Genomic DNA, 15,144 nt, shown 5'->3' on the forward strand with positions numbered 1-15,144 from the left:
GCAGGCTTCCCATTGCACTCAGAATAAAATCCAGTCTCCATGGCCCTGGATAGTTTGGCCCTTCTCCAGCCTCAACTAGCTTCTTCCTCCCTGCCCTCTGTTCAGCCTTCTTGGCCTACTTTTAGCTCCTCTATTAGAGGGAAAAGTTCTCTATGTTAGAGTTATTTACATCTGCCTTCTGGGTTCCTCCTTATTTTTTAGGTCTCAGCTTAAACACATCACCTTCTAAGAGAGACCTTCCCAGACCACTGCATCTAAAGTGCATCCCTTTATTTTTTCTGTTACACCTTCCAAGTCATTTATCACATCATTAAATATTTATTTTTGTTGTTTAATGTCTATTTCTCCTAGTATACCATAAGCTCTCCATGAGCAGAGACAACGACTATTTTGTTATTGTTGTAATCCTAGCACCTAGCACAAGGTATAGCACATTGCAAATGTTCAATAAATATATTTTTATAAGCAAATGAATATGTAATGGGTTTTTGTGAAAATTAAATAAGACAATACACCTGAAGCCCTTAGCATAGTGCCCACCACATAAAAGAGCTCAATAAATGTCAGTCATAATTGTTGGTGTTATTACTGATGCTATTATTACTATTAAATTACATTCTACTGAACTTACAGAATCATTTCACAAACTTTCAGCACAATAAGAAAGGAGAAAGGACACTTCCAACCCTGCCTCCATGTCATTTATTGCCTTTTCTCTGCTCAAGTTTTCTAATTCCATTCTTTTACACCATATGAAAAGTAATGCTTCTCTTCTCCTGGGAAGAATTCTCTGATTTTTGTGGATATGATGTATTTAAAAAAAAATTTTTTTTAGTGTGTTTTTCTCTAATCACAAAAATAATAAGTAATGCTAATTGTAAATAATTCAAATATCCACGAACAAAAATCCCCTAAAATTCCCAAGGTAACTACCATTAATAGTTCCATATTAAAATAATAACTTCTTCACCTGAAGATCATGAATTATTTTTCTGATTTCACTAAGATATTTATCTGTATTCTCTTGCATCTCACTGAGTTTCCTTACAATTATTATTTGGAATTCCTTTTTAGGCATTTTATAGATTTCATTTTCTTTGGGGTCTGGTACTGGAGAATTATTGCATTCCTTTGGGGATGTCATGTTTCCTTGTGTTTTTTGTTTCTCATATCCCTATGTTGATGTCTGGGCATGTGGTGGAATAATTGCTTCTTCTACTTTTCTGGAGTAGCTTTTGAAGAGAGAGACTCTTCTGTGGATGTGTTCTATAGTGTCAGTTAGGCAGGGTGGTTTTTTATTTATTTATTGTTTTTTAAAGATGACTGGTAAGGGAATCTTAACCCTTGACTTGGTGCTGTCAGCACCATGCTCTCCCAAGTGAGCAAACCAGCCATCCCTATATAGGGATCTGAAACCATGGCCTTGGTGTTACCAGCACCACACTCTCCCAACTGAGCCATGGGGTGGCCCTAGGCAAGGTGTTTTAGTTTTGGTTCTGGGTGAGTGTATAAGTATTGTCTTCACATGATTTCTTCCACTGTATTCAATGTCACAGTTGTTTATGAGTGCTTTTGTGGCTTAGGTGCTGGGGTTCTTGGCAGCTCCTTGCTGGAGCAGGTGACACTGGGAGGGGTTACTGGGCTGAAAGCAAGACCTTGTGATCCTGGAAGATGTGCTGTGTGCTCAGTGCTTCCTTGGCTGAAATGGGCAACCCTGGACAGGGTTGCTGAGGTCACCACCATGACTTCAGGGTTCCAGGAGAGTTGCTGTAGAAATCAGCTGTTCCTCCACTAAAGTGGACAGGATCACCAGGGTAATGAGCAGGCCTGCGGACCCCTGGGAGAAGCACTGAGGCACTCTGCAGCTCCTCAGTTGGAATGGTCAACCTGGGAGGAGGGTGCTGGGGCTGTGGCTGTGGCCTGGGGTTCCCTGTAGAGATGCTGGGCATTCTGTAGCTCCTCAGCAGAAATAGGTGACACTGGGTGAGGTCACTGGGGTCATATTAGGGTGCTCTGAAGCTCCTCAGCTGGAATGGACAACCCTGGATGGGCTCACTAGTGCCATGGCCAGGATCCTGTGCCCCTCAGAGAAGCACTGGGGTATTCTGTAGCTCCTCAGCTTAAATGGCCAACCCTAGGCAGGACTGCTGGGGCCACAACCAGGAGTCTGGACTTCAAAAGAGACACCAAGGTGCTCAGCAGCTCCTCATTTGAAGTGGGTGACACTGGGTAGGGTCATTGGGGCCATAGGCAGGACCCTGCACCCCCAGGAGGGATGCTGGGGTGCTCTGTAGCTCCTCAACTGAAGTGGGCCACTGGTTAAGTCTGTCAAATAACTTATTAGTTTTATTTTCTTCTAAAGATATCCCTACTAGAGCATCTGACCTCTTATTCCATCCTGAGCTGGTTACTTCCTATGCCTGATGAACAGCAATGGTCTTGGGACTTCCCTTTGCCATTGCCTTAGACAACCCTTTATCTATCTCCTCTGTGACATACCCCTAACTTTTGTATCACATGATTTCTTCTACATATCTCTGAATTATTTAAATAGTTACACTAATAGAGTATTGTTTTGTGATTTTTAAACCAATCAAATTCTCCTAAAATTTTAAATCAATTTTTAAGTCAAGCACAAAATTTTAAACATCCCAGGGCAGTCAGAGGGAGCCCGTATACTGAAGACTATGTGACAGAGATCAGCTCTCAAGATCTCAAAATTCAAAGGGAAGGGTTGAGGGAGTTGGAGTTGGGAAAACCTAAAATAATGGCTGCAAACAATAGAAGAGGAAAACAAAATTCATCAATGTTGGATTAATCTCAAATATTGGCTATTAACTACGTTACCTGAAAGTGGAATAGGACAAAACAGAGAAAACTTAATCAGGAAGAAGAAAGGGCTTCAAGAAAGAGAGTCATGAAGCCTCAAAGAAAAGAAACATAGAGGGTTCCTGCCATGTCCATGGGAGATGGCCTAAAGCTCAGAGGTAATCTCACTGGGTAGGTAAGAGAGTGCCTTCCTTATCAAGGGGATTAAAAAAAGAAAAAGAAAGAAAGTAAGACTTCCAAAGTCCTTCAGAGGGGGATAAGGAATAATCTTTGAGGCCAGGGCAGATAGAGAAATACTTTCAACATCTGGGGTGCCCAAAACCAGCCAGAAAATTAGGGGATATGTCATGGAAAGGACTGCTAATCCATCTAGAGCAAGAAATCTACCAGAATCTACTCTGAGGCTGGACTGCACTGGGGAAGATCACAGTTAAAACAAAAACTAGGAGCATGCCTATGGATATCTAAGAGGCAAGTAAGAAAATGGCTTATGAGGAAAAACTATGCTTATATTTCACTATACATCAGGTAATAAGATGTAGACTTCCTGATACTTGTATCTCTAATCTTTTAAGCCTTCTCCATATTTCTAATCAGTACCACATTCTCTTCTCCTGGCTTTTCTGACACTACATCCCCCTAGTTTTCCTCCTTCCTTCCTAGCTGCTTCTCATTCTCCTTTGCTAAACCTCTTTCTCCTCTGCAGGAAAAGACTGAAGCTAAGGCTCAGACATGGGTCCCTTTCACTTCTCCATCTATGTGTTCTTATCTGATATCAACCATTCCTATTGCTTTAATACTGTTTATATGCTAATGGTTTTCAAACTTATATCTTTAGCCCTGGACTCCTGGCTTCCATCACCAACTGCCTACTTGGCATCTCCACTTGTATATCTAGTAGACCTATCAAATTTTTTTTAAAAAGTCAAAACTCTTGATTTCTCTTGCCAAGTCTTGTCTTCTACTACTCTTTCTTATATCAGTATATGGCACCATTGTTATGGGACACTCTTCATCAGATCTCCTTTATAGGCCTGAAGACCACACAATACTCACCATATAATTACTCATTTTTCCTTTCTTGTAGGAAACAAATGGATTTAACCAACTGTAGCTAATCCATTGTTCTGAAGGTAAATACATTTAAGACCTGGATGTTCTATTCACAAAAGATAAATTATGTATTTTGCAAGCAGGGAAGAAAACATGCAATGCTTACAAAATTCCTACCAAAACCCAAAAAACTTCTTTATCCAGAAAGTAAACTTGTTCTAAATTATATTTCATTATAGAATGAAAGAAATTGCACCCTCATTAAACTGCTTCAGTTGAGGTAAGAAGACTGTGATTGGCTGTCCTGGGAAGGTAATGAAAGGTAATAAAAATCCCCTCCCCTTTTAAGCAGCCCCTACTCATACCCACTGGGCAGTCATAAACCTTTGGCATGACCTACAAGACCTCTACTCACATCTTTACTCCTTTTACAGCATTCCAGCCACACTGATTTTTATTGAGCTTCTAGAATAATCCAAACTCTCTTTCCTGTATACCCTCCAATTCGATTCAGGCACTATCTACCTGGAGATAGTGTCAGATCCCACAAGTTGAGGGCTCAGTCTCCAAGACTGCCCCCTACTTCAGATGCCAGATGCAAGCGACAGGTTGTTTTCCTTTGTTTCTGGCCAACTGGCTAAAAATTGGGGCTTCCACAACCCCCTCCTCGGGTTCAATTAATTTGCTTGTGTAGCTCACAGAACTCAGGGAAACACTGGTATTATGGGTTTATTATAAAGGCTATTTCAAAGGATCCAGATGAAGAGATGCATAGGGCATGGTACAGGGAAAGGGGCACAGAGCTTCCATGCCCTCTCCAGGTGCAACACCCTCCAGGAACCTCCACGTGTTCAGCTATCCAGAAGCTCTCTGAACTCAGTTCTCTCGGGGTTTTTATGGAGGCTTCACTACGTAGGCATGATTAATTAAATCACTGTACATTAGTGACCAACTTAACCTTCATCCCTCCTGCCCTTACCCCACCCCAGAGATTGGGGGTAGAACTGAAAGTCCCAACTCTCTAAGTCTGCCTTGGTCTTTGTGGTGACCAGCATCCATCCTGAAGCTACCTAGTGGCTGCCAGCCATCAATCCATTCATTAGCATACAAAAAGACAGCATTTTGGAGATTCTAAGGATTTTAAAAGTTGTGTGCCAGGAGACAGGGACAAAGACTAAATATATATTTTCACAACATCACAATATCCAACTGCCAGCCTAAGCCATGAAGTTTTGCCCCACCTCATGTTGGTCAAAGGAGCACATTAGCTAGTCCTAACATAACAATGCCTGATTTCCCTTGTCCACTCCCCATCCAGCTCCCAAACAAACACCTGGACCCTGTGCAGCTTTAGAACACTTACCTGAAGCTTTTAGTAACAAACCACTCACCCGTGCTCAGGTTCCAGCATATAAATTGATATGAGGAAGATCACCACAGCTGCATGCAGGACAGAGAGAAGGTAACCCTGCTCCAGGGTCACTAGACAGACATCTTACCCCGGATTTCAAAGTGATAAAAGAACAGAGAAGCAAATTCTTAAGTGGAGAGGAACAAGTCTGACCCCAGACTTTTATCTCCCCAGAGACTAGCTAAAGAGTCTCCTTGTGGGAAGGAAGGAGGGGACATCACCACTGACCCTTTACCACTAGAGCTCTAGAATGGATGGGTATGTCCACAGCTTTCTTTTCCTCATACCTTGCCTCTCCACTCTTCTGAAGCTGCACTCTTAAAAGGCACCAGCCTACAGATGCAGGTGTGTTTTCTCTGCGTTCTGGTTCTCTCTGTAGCATTTGACATTACAGAATCCTCACCACCCTTAACGTTTCCCTCCTTTTAGCCTTCATTGTCACATCATCCTAGTTTTTCATTCTAGTCACACCATCCTCTGTCTTTCTGGCTCCTCTTGCATCTCCACAGGATGGCTTCTCTTACGATTCCTGTCCCATAAATAGATTCGTTTCCCTAGATACTGCTGATTGGTCACCTCCCGGATGTCTCATAATCACCTTAAATTCTTTTCTCTCTTCTTTTGTTCATTTCCATATACTGAATATGATTAAGACTCCTAATGACCCAAGGGAAGGAGAACATCTATTTCAAAGCCCCCTCAGGACCTGATAACAAGCCAAATCATGGGGTGAATTCATGGAAATTTACAACAAAGGAGGAAATAACTTAAACATCTATTTTCAAGGGAGGACGGCTGTAGGAAAGGGGCCTGCCTATGAAAGAGGGCGGAATGTGTAGTTTGAAAGGCATAGACAGTATTATCATTTTATGCTTAGAAAATAAAAAGTACCTGCTAAACAACTAATCCAACAAGTAATTTTATTTAGTTATTTATTCATTTAGTAAACATTAAACTGCCCACTGTGTGCCAGGTACTGAACTACATATTGGGTGGGGACCTTGAACAAGATAGACATAGCCTCAGCCCTCAGGAATCACGGGGATAACAGAAAGTAAACAAATATATAAGAATTAAATAGGTAAACACAAATAAATATATGATTACATCCTATGATTAGTGCTATGAATAAGGCCTTCAGTAATATTGACTGTGTCTTTGAACATGCCAAGCTTGCACCACCTCAGAGACTTAAAGCTTGCTGATCTCTCTGTGCAGTTCTCTCCTCATTCATATCTACACTAAAATCTCATCTCCTCGAAGAGGCTGATTTTCCTATCTAAAATTACTTTCTGCCTCCCCACCCCCATTCATTCTGTCCTGTTACCCCTTTATTTTCTCCTAGCACTGATCACTATCAGAAACTATGAGGGTACTTCAAAAAGTTCACAGAAGGATTCATATCATCTTTAAATTCTATTTTCCATGAACTTTTTGAAGTACCCTCGTACATTATTTCTAGACAAGTTTCCTGCCTGGCTCCCCCACTAGACTTTAACTTCAATGAAAGCATTGACTTTGTCCATTTTCTTCCCTGCTATTTTGCTAGCACTCATAATAGTGACTGATAAAAAAAATAGATACTCTAAATATTTGGTAAATGAATGAAGGAACAACATAACCAGGAGAAGCCACCCAGATAGGGTGACCAAGGAAGCCTTCTCTGTGTAGTGACTTTTTGGTTTTGTTTTCATATTTTAAGGTTTACAAATAATAAATTGCAATAAAAACTTCTTATCTGGTTGGGTAAACAAAAATAGAGCGATCCTCAACCTAGAACATTCCCTCTTTTAAGGAGCCACCTAACTGAATCTCAGCATGGTATATTAATCAGAGGGGCTGATATTCAACACCCACTCCATCTTCTATGTGCCTTCCTGTGTTGTAGAAACAGAACATCTAATGAACATCTATATTTCCCAGCTTTCCATGATGCTAGAACAATGCTTCTGTGATTTTCTTCACCAACTTTTTGTTTTGCAGATATATAGGTTTGAAGGAAGCAAAAAGTTTAATTTAATCAGTGTTGGCATGTTAGAAATAGAATTCACATTTCAGAAATAGAAATCACAGGAATTGGAGACTTGGCTGCATCTGGGAGATGAGGAAGAGGGATTGTCTGTGACGAATCAAATGTGTCAGTGATGGTCTGGAATTTAAAAATAAAGAGAAGGAAGTTTGGAGAAGAAGATAAATTAATTCAGTCTTGAACCAATTAAGCTCCCTGAAGACCATCCAAATCAAATGTGTCAGTGATGGTCTGGAATTTAAAAATAAAGAGAAGGTAGTTTGGAGAAGAAGATAAATTAATTCAGTCTTGAACCAATTAAGCTCCCTGAAGACCATCCTAAGGTTGTTTGGTGGGCAGTCAGAAATACAGGACTGGAGCAAAGGAGCGCAGCTGGGGCTACAGATACAGATTTGGGAGCCACATGTGTTTTGGTGGCAGCATGAAATTGGTGAGATCACCCAGGAAGTGAGAAGAGAGGACTTGTAGGGATCCCTGGGTAACAACACTAAGCAGAAAAATCCAAGAGATGACAAATAAATAAATAAATATAAATAAGCGAATTGGCCGGCCCGGTGGCGCACTGCTACAGTGTGCCGCTTGAGAGTGCGGCGACGCTCCCGCCGAGGGTTCGGATCCCACATACAGACCGGCCGCCAAATTGGCCGGCCCGGTGGCGCATTGCTACAGTGCGCTGCTTGGGAGTGCAGCGACGCTCCTGCCGAGGGTTCGGATCCCACATACAGACCGGCCGCTCACTGGCTGAGTGAGGTGTGGGCACAACACCGAGGGTTGCGATCCCGATGCCAGTCCCGGTCCGGTATGGGCGCAACACTGAGGGTTGCAATCCGTTGCCGGTCATGAAAAATGACAAAAAGGAAAAATAAATAAATAAATAAATAAATAAGCGAATTGACAGAGAGGCAGAAGAACCAACAGATCCCAGGGGCATAAAATTTCTAGAAAAATATAAGTTCAAGAAAGTGGAAGTGATGACAAATTCTGCAGAAAACGTAAGATTAATTTTGGTAAACAGGAGGTCATGCATGACCATAAGGTGAGCAACTTTAGCTTTGAATCTCATGTTTTAAGAATGTACCACCCCTACTCTTCCTGTTGCAGTCATCTGCCATCCTCAGGTCACTACCTGCATACCTTGAAGAATTAGCACCTTGCTGACTCTTTCAACATCACTCCTTTATAATTTTATCCACATAAATGATCTTTCCATTTTCTCGGTTTTTCCGATCCTTGATCTCCTCTCTTTAATGATCTTATCCCCCACCTCTTTCATTCCTATAGCCTTTCAGTCTTTCACTTCTGTCATCATACCCTATACCAAAAGCTACAGCCCTTCTAGAATCTTAATTTCAAGCAACCCACTGTCCCAAATCTCCATCTCTGATCTTTCCATTCCACTCCCTCTTGCACCCCAACTCCAACAATCCTTTAACCCCAATCTCCCGACCTACAATCTATAGATCTAATCACTTTTTACTATCCCTCATGCCCCTTGTATCATAACTTTCCTCCTTACCCAGTTTAAATTCCATAGTAAGTCATTCTCACCACACCCTCCCATTCACCCTCAACCCCTTTGTTCCTATTTGGGTTGTCCCTGCCAGGCCAATAATAATAATAATAATAAAGTCAATACTGTTTAAATACAACCCCTTGGCTCTTTCATGCCTCAGTTTGGACAACTAAACACTTGGGTTGTCCCTGCCAGGCCAATAATAATAATAATAATAGAGTCAATACTGTTTAAATACAACCCCTTGGCTCTTTCATGCCTCAGTTTGGACAACTAAACATAGCTGAGAAAAGCATACAACCACACTGACTAGTCTCACTTAAATTTGTGATCCCTAACCTCAATGCTTCCAGGCAATTATTTCCCTAGTTCATTCTCTCAGTCTCCTAGACAGCTAGATGAGGGCAGAGAAGTAACAGGGAGCACCAATCTTTCAACAATTCTTCACTCATCCTCACTGTCAGCTTTCTTATTGATAAAATAGAAGCCATCTGAAGAGTATTTCCATATACTTCCACCATAACATCTGCCCACCTGCCTGCATCTGTACCCTACTCTATCTTCTCTCCTGTTACTATGTACGAATGAACTGTGCTTCTAGCAAGGGACAATTCCTCTGCTTATGCACAAGAATCCATCTCTTCTCACCTACTCAAAGACATTGCTCTAGCAATTCTCCCCTTTCTCTCCCTGCTTTAACAAATTCCCTCTCTACTGGATCTTTCCCATTAAATTACAAAAATGTTTTTATTTCTCCTATCTAGTAAACAAAATGAAACTCTCTTGAGCCTGCTTCTCTCTCTAGCTAATGCCCCATTTCTCTCTTTCCTTTCAGAAAAAAAAATCCTATTTCTCTCCTCCTACTCTCTCGACTCATTGAAACACTCAGTTCTCAGCTTACTTCGCCTATCAGCAACATTTGATGTGGTCAATCCCTCCCTCCTTGAAACTTTTCTTCAGTTATCTTCCAGGACACCATACTCTCCTGATTTTCTTCCCGCCTACTGGTCATTCCTTATTCTCCTTTGCTGGTCTATTCTCATCTTCCCTGCCTTTTTACATTAGCTTGTTCCAGGGCTCAGTTCTTAAAACGTTTCTCTTTTCTATTTATTCTCATTCCAATGATGAACCCATCTAGTCTCAAGAGTTTAAATACCATGCATAGGTTGATAACTGCCAAACTTATATCTCTAGTCCCACTGAACCACTAAACTTCATTCTTTATCCAACTGCCTCAAGACTTATACATTTGAATATCTATTAGGTGTCTAATATTTAATTGATTCAAACCTAACCTCCTAATCTTCCCCCAACCTGTTTTTTCCACAGTGTTCCCCAGCTCAGGAAATTGCAACTCCATCCTTCCAGTTCCTCAGGCCAAAAATCTTTGAGTCCCACTTTTTCTCAAACCCCCACACCTAGTCCATCATCATGTGCTATTGGTTCTCCCTTTAAAACACATCCATAAGCAGCCACTTGACTGCTGCTGCCCTGGTCCAGATCACCATCACCTCTCATTGCAAGTGCTGCAGTGGCCTCCCAATGGGGTTGCCCTGCTTCCTACCCTGCTCTTTTCAATCTATTCTCAACACAGTGATCCTTTTACAACTTCAGTGAGAACATATCACTCCTCTGCTCAAACCCTCCATTTGCTTTTCATCTCACTCCCAGTATAAGTTAGGATCATTAAAATGGCATATAAGCCTTACATGATTGGATCTTCACCCTTTGTTTGTGGTGTCAAATCATGTGAGGCCTCATATGCCATTCTTAATGGTTCTAACTGATCTCATTTTCTACTAATTTTCCTCACACTCTCTCAGGTCCAGACACACTAGCTTCCTCACCATTTTGTAAACCTGCCAAACACGCTATCTTACCTCAGGGTCTTTGCACTTTCTATTTCCACTCCCTACAATGCTGTTCTTCCAGATATTCACATGATTCATTCTCTCACCTCTCATAGGTCTAAACAAAAGAATGTGGTTGGAACTGGAGAGACAGACTTGGGAACCATTTTCATTTGGGTGGCGGCTGAAGCCGTGGTATTGGTAAGATCATGTAAGGGTTTGTGTTTTGTGAAAAAAGAAGATGATGACATACAGAGACCTGGGTAATAGCAATGAGGAAGAGAATCCCTACAGAAGGGAGAAAACATTTATAGAGAGTTAGAGGAACCAGAAAATCCTAGTGTCACAATTCAAGGAAGGGGAGAGTTCCAAGAAATAGGAAGTGTGTAAGTAAATTCTGCAGAAAACTTAAGTAATATATGAGTTTGGTGATTAAAGTCATTGGGGACCTTCCATTGACATGGTGGGATTGGAGCTAGTAAGCAATGAATTGAGAAATGACTAGGAGAAATGGAAGTAGAAACTGAAATTGGATATTATTTTTTAAAGAGACTTAGCTCAGTAGAGAAAGAGAAAAATTAGGTGTTTGCTAGGCAGTAAATTCAAGTACATGAGAAGAAAGGTTTTTGTTCTTTAGGAATTTCTGCCTTTTTGGGTTTTAGGGTAAAAAAAAGTTTGAGTGTGTTTGTAGACGGAAATAGGAAGTAGAAGAGGGAGAAGTGAAAGATTCAGGAGATGAAAGGGATAATTGATGTAGCAAAGTTCTGCAAAGAGGATTCAATAAACATTCAACAAATATTTACGGTGCACCTACTCCCACATGGTGCCAAGTGTTTGAATACAACGAGCGAAATAAACACCAGGCAGCTTGTAGCATAATGAATGTGGGTGAGGTTAAGACCACAGCTATAGTTTCTGGTCTTAAAACTGAAGGGAAACAAAAAAAGGAGAAAAGGTTGGTTATAGGAAACTAAGGAACTCTGTATGTGATGGCATCAATTTTCCTGGCAAAGCAAAGGACCGCAACCTGTCGAGAGTGAGGGGCATATGAGAAGGGGGCTTACTGAAGGTAGTACAGGTTAATTATTTACAATAATTAAAGGAAACAGAAGAGTAAGCTAATAAAACCCAAATAAAAGGAACTAACAAACAGTTCCAAATGCTTAACTGATATTAATTTGTAGAAGCTCCTTGTCTACGATTCTCTGGTTTTTATCTAATAACACACAGCATTCAACCATAGAAGGATTTGTAGATGTAACAGATGGTTGGTGGTTTTAGGGCAAGTGAAGAGATAAGACATAGTGATAGAATCCAGAGAAAAATCCAAGTTTTCAAGTTGGGATTTCCAACTCTTCTTTCCTTTGCCTACCTCTAACACAGAGACAGTAAAAACTAAACACATAATCGCCCAGCTCCCCTGAAGCTAGAGAAAACCATATAACACATTTCTGGCCAATGAGACATAAGCATAAGTGTGCAAATGCTGCCTCTTCTACTTCCTCCCTCCTTCTGCCTAGAGCACAGTCACGAGGCAGAGAGAACCAGCAGCCACTTGCAACCTTGAGGCAAGAAGTAGGACAAAGTCAACATAGTAGGGATGGCAGAGCAGAAATGTAGAAAGAACTTGGGTTCCTGATGGTATTGTAGAGCTACTGCATCAGCTCTGGACTGCCCTGCTTCAGACTTCATTATGTGAGGCAAGTAAACCCTTACTTATGTAAGACATGGTTTTTGTGTTTTCTGGTGATTTGTGACCATATGCATTCATAACTGAAACACAGTTCCAGGCTGGGTAAGGGTATTAGTCACAATGTTTTTGGTTGTAAGAAAACAAAAATATTATAAAGTAGCGTAAAATATATAAAAGGTGGGACAGGATTTATTGGCTTATATAGCTGGAAAATCTAAGGAATAGAACTGGCCACAGATCCAACAGGATCTTTGATTCAAATAACGTCACAAAAATGTTGTCTGCTCACCTCTGCTTGACTTCATTCTTTCAAAATCTCTCCAAGTATGCCAAGACAACCTCCACCAGTTCTATTCTTATATATTCCTTAGAGCTCATGACCCCATAGGCAGATTCTGTTCCTTTCTCTCAGTGTACATATTAATTCTCAATGGTGATTGCGTGGTCAGCCTGGGTCAGGAGCCCACACCTATGGTGGGGGTGGTTAGGTCACATGACTAATAGCCCCACCAACACCATGTGGAGTGGAAAAGGGCAGTTCCCAAGAGACAGATGTTTCACACACAGAAAATCAATTAAGTTGACTATGGTAGGAAAACAAAGTGAGGCCAGAAAGGAGACAAATAAATGGAAAAAATGTGTGGGTCATTAAGGGGCTTATCATTTGTGTGGAGAAATGACACAAGAGATAGAAGGATAATGTTGTCAAAGGTAGGATATAGATGTTCAATATTTCAGAAGAGTGGGGCAACTTTAGATGATAGTTGGCAAAGTCTAGTTTGTGGATATAGAGAAGGATGGTTAAAAAAAAAGATGAGTTAAGAAGATTGAGATACTAAATCAAGATTATCAAGGGTAGATTTATATCTTTAAGGCCCTGAGCTAGTAAAATGATTGTGGTACCTGTGTTAGTTATCCATTGATATGTAACAAAGTACCCCAAAGTTTAATAGCTTGAAATAAGAGACAAGCTTTATGACCTTACACAATTTCCAAGCTTCAGGAATTCAGGAATGGCTTAGCTGGATGGTTCTGGTTCAGGGTTTCTCATGAGGTTGCAGTCAAGATACAGCCATCTGAAGGCTGGAGGATCTACTTCTAAGCTCACTCACATGGTTGTTAGCGGGCCTCAGATGCGCACTGGCTATTGACCAGAGACATCAGTTCCTGGCCACATGGGCCTCCTCATAAGCTCCCTGAGTCCTCATAACATGGCAGCTGGCTTCTCACAGAGTAACTGATCAGAGAGAGAGAGTAATCAAAGCCCTGGTGCTTTTAAACTGAATCTTAGAAGTGATAAGCCATCCCTCTGCCATATTCTATTGGTCATATAGAACAACTGTGGTACCATGTACGAGGGGACTACAGAAGGATGTGAATACTAGGAGACAGGGAACATTGCAGGCTATCTTGGGGACTAGCTATCTCAGTACTTCTCCCATATATAATTCAAAATAAAAACAATGCTAAAGTTCACCCAGGGTCTTGACTCTCAATGCCCACTCAAGAACAAGAAATGAGGCCTTGAGACCATTCAAGATGGAGAGATAAGACAAAAAACCAAATGGCAGAATACATGGTCCCCAGCATCACTCTCTCTCACAAATCAACTAATTTACAACTATAAAAAAGCAATGACAGACAAACTGGGGCTGCTAGAGCTCAGAGGAAGAGGAGGAGAGACCTACAGAGTGTATGAAGGCGGGAGAAGACATGATGAGAGAAAGAAAGAACCACTCTGAACATTTTGAATCCCAGCCACTTCCAGGCTGGAGCTGCTGAGTGCACAGAGCAGGAGCTGACAAAAGCCACAGCTGTGCCCTTCAGATGAAATTGCTTGGAGGCAGCAGGGGAGAGGAGGGCCTTGGTGGCCCTCAGGCCAGCAAGACCACTGACAGGGTTCCCATGACCCACATAGGAGTGAGGAGCCACAACAACTGAAAAAAAGGAGCCATTCAGAGGCCAGTGAGTCATTGCAAGGGACTCGAGCATGGCCCATCCCATGGGAGTGTTTGCAGCACAGGTGGTAGGGGAGAGGGGCCCACCAGGGGAACACTGGGGCACAGCAAGGACAGCTGATCTGCCCCCCAATCAGCATAGGACCACTCAGAGGAGACTGGTCAGGAATATAGAACTGCAGGGGGTGCCGTTTGATGAAAAGACTCAGGCCCAGACCAGAGTTTCTATACAACCCAGGTGCACCGGATCTCACTAGACCTGGAAGTTCTTATAACCATTAAAACCTGAGCTGCACAAATAGCCTTCTCTAGGGAATCAGCAGCAAAACAATAATTTAGCTCAACCACAGAGCTCAAATGCTCATCCCCACAGGAAGTTCCCCCATTTTAGAAGTAAGCAAAGGACAACAAATTAGTTCCAGTGCAGAGTTTAAGTGGTGGGAACAGCAAATAATCCAACACAGAACTAGAAGAAAAAACAAAGTACCCACAACCAGAGACAAAGTTTGATATTAATTAGTAAAGGTCTCATTTCACCAAGGAACACCTAGAACACCTAAAAGGACCTGAAGTCCCCTGGGCTACCAAGCCAGAAAGCGGGGAGGGCCGGGGGCTTCAGCCATGCCCCCCAACACCGGCAACCAGTCCCAAGGGTGGGGACTGAGGGCCTCGGCCACACACCCCTTACATGCACAACCACCCCAATGATGACCACCAAGCAACCCCCTAATACCTGTAAGCAGCCCAGCGACAACCACCGAGCTACAGCAAGAAGGGTCCTGGGTTCCTGAGCTGGGGTGGTGGGGGT

The sequence above is a fragment of the Galeopterus variegatus genome, unplaced genomic scaffold (genome assembly GCF_000696425.1).
Source record: "Galeopterus variegatus unplaced genomic scaffold, G_variegatus-3.0.2 Scaffold3337, whole genome shotgun sequence".
Taxonomy (NCBI): Eukaryota; Metazoa; Chordata; class Mammalia; order Dermoptera; family Cynocephalidae; genus Galeopterus; species Galeopterus variegatus.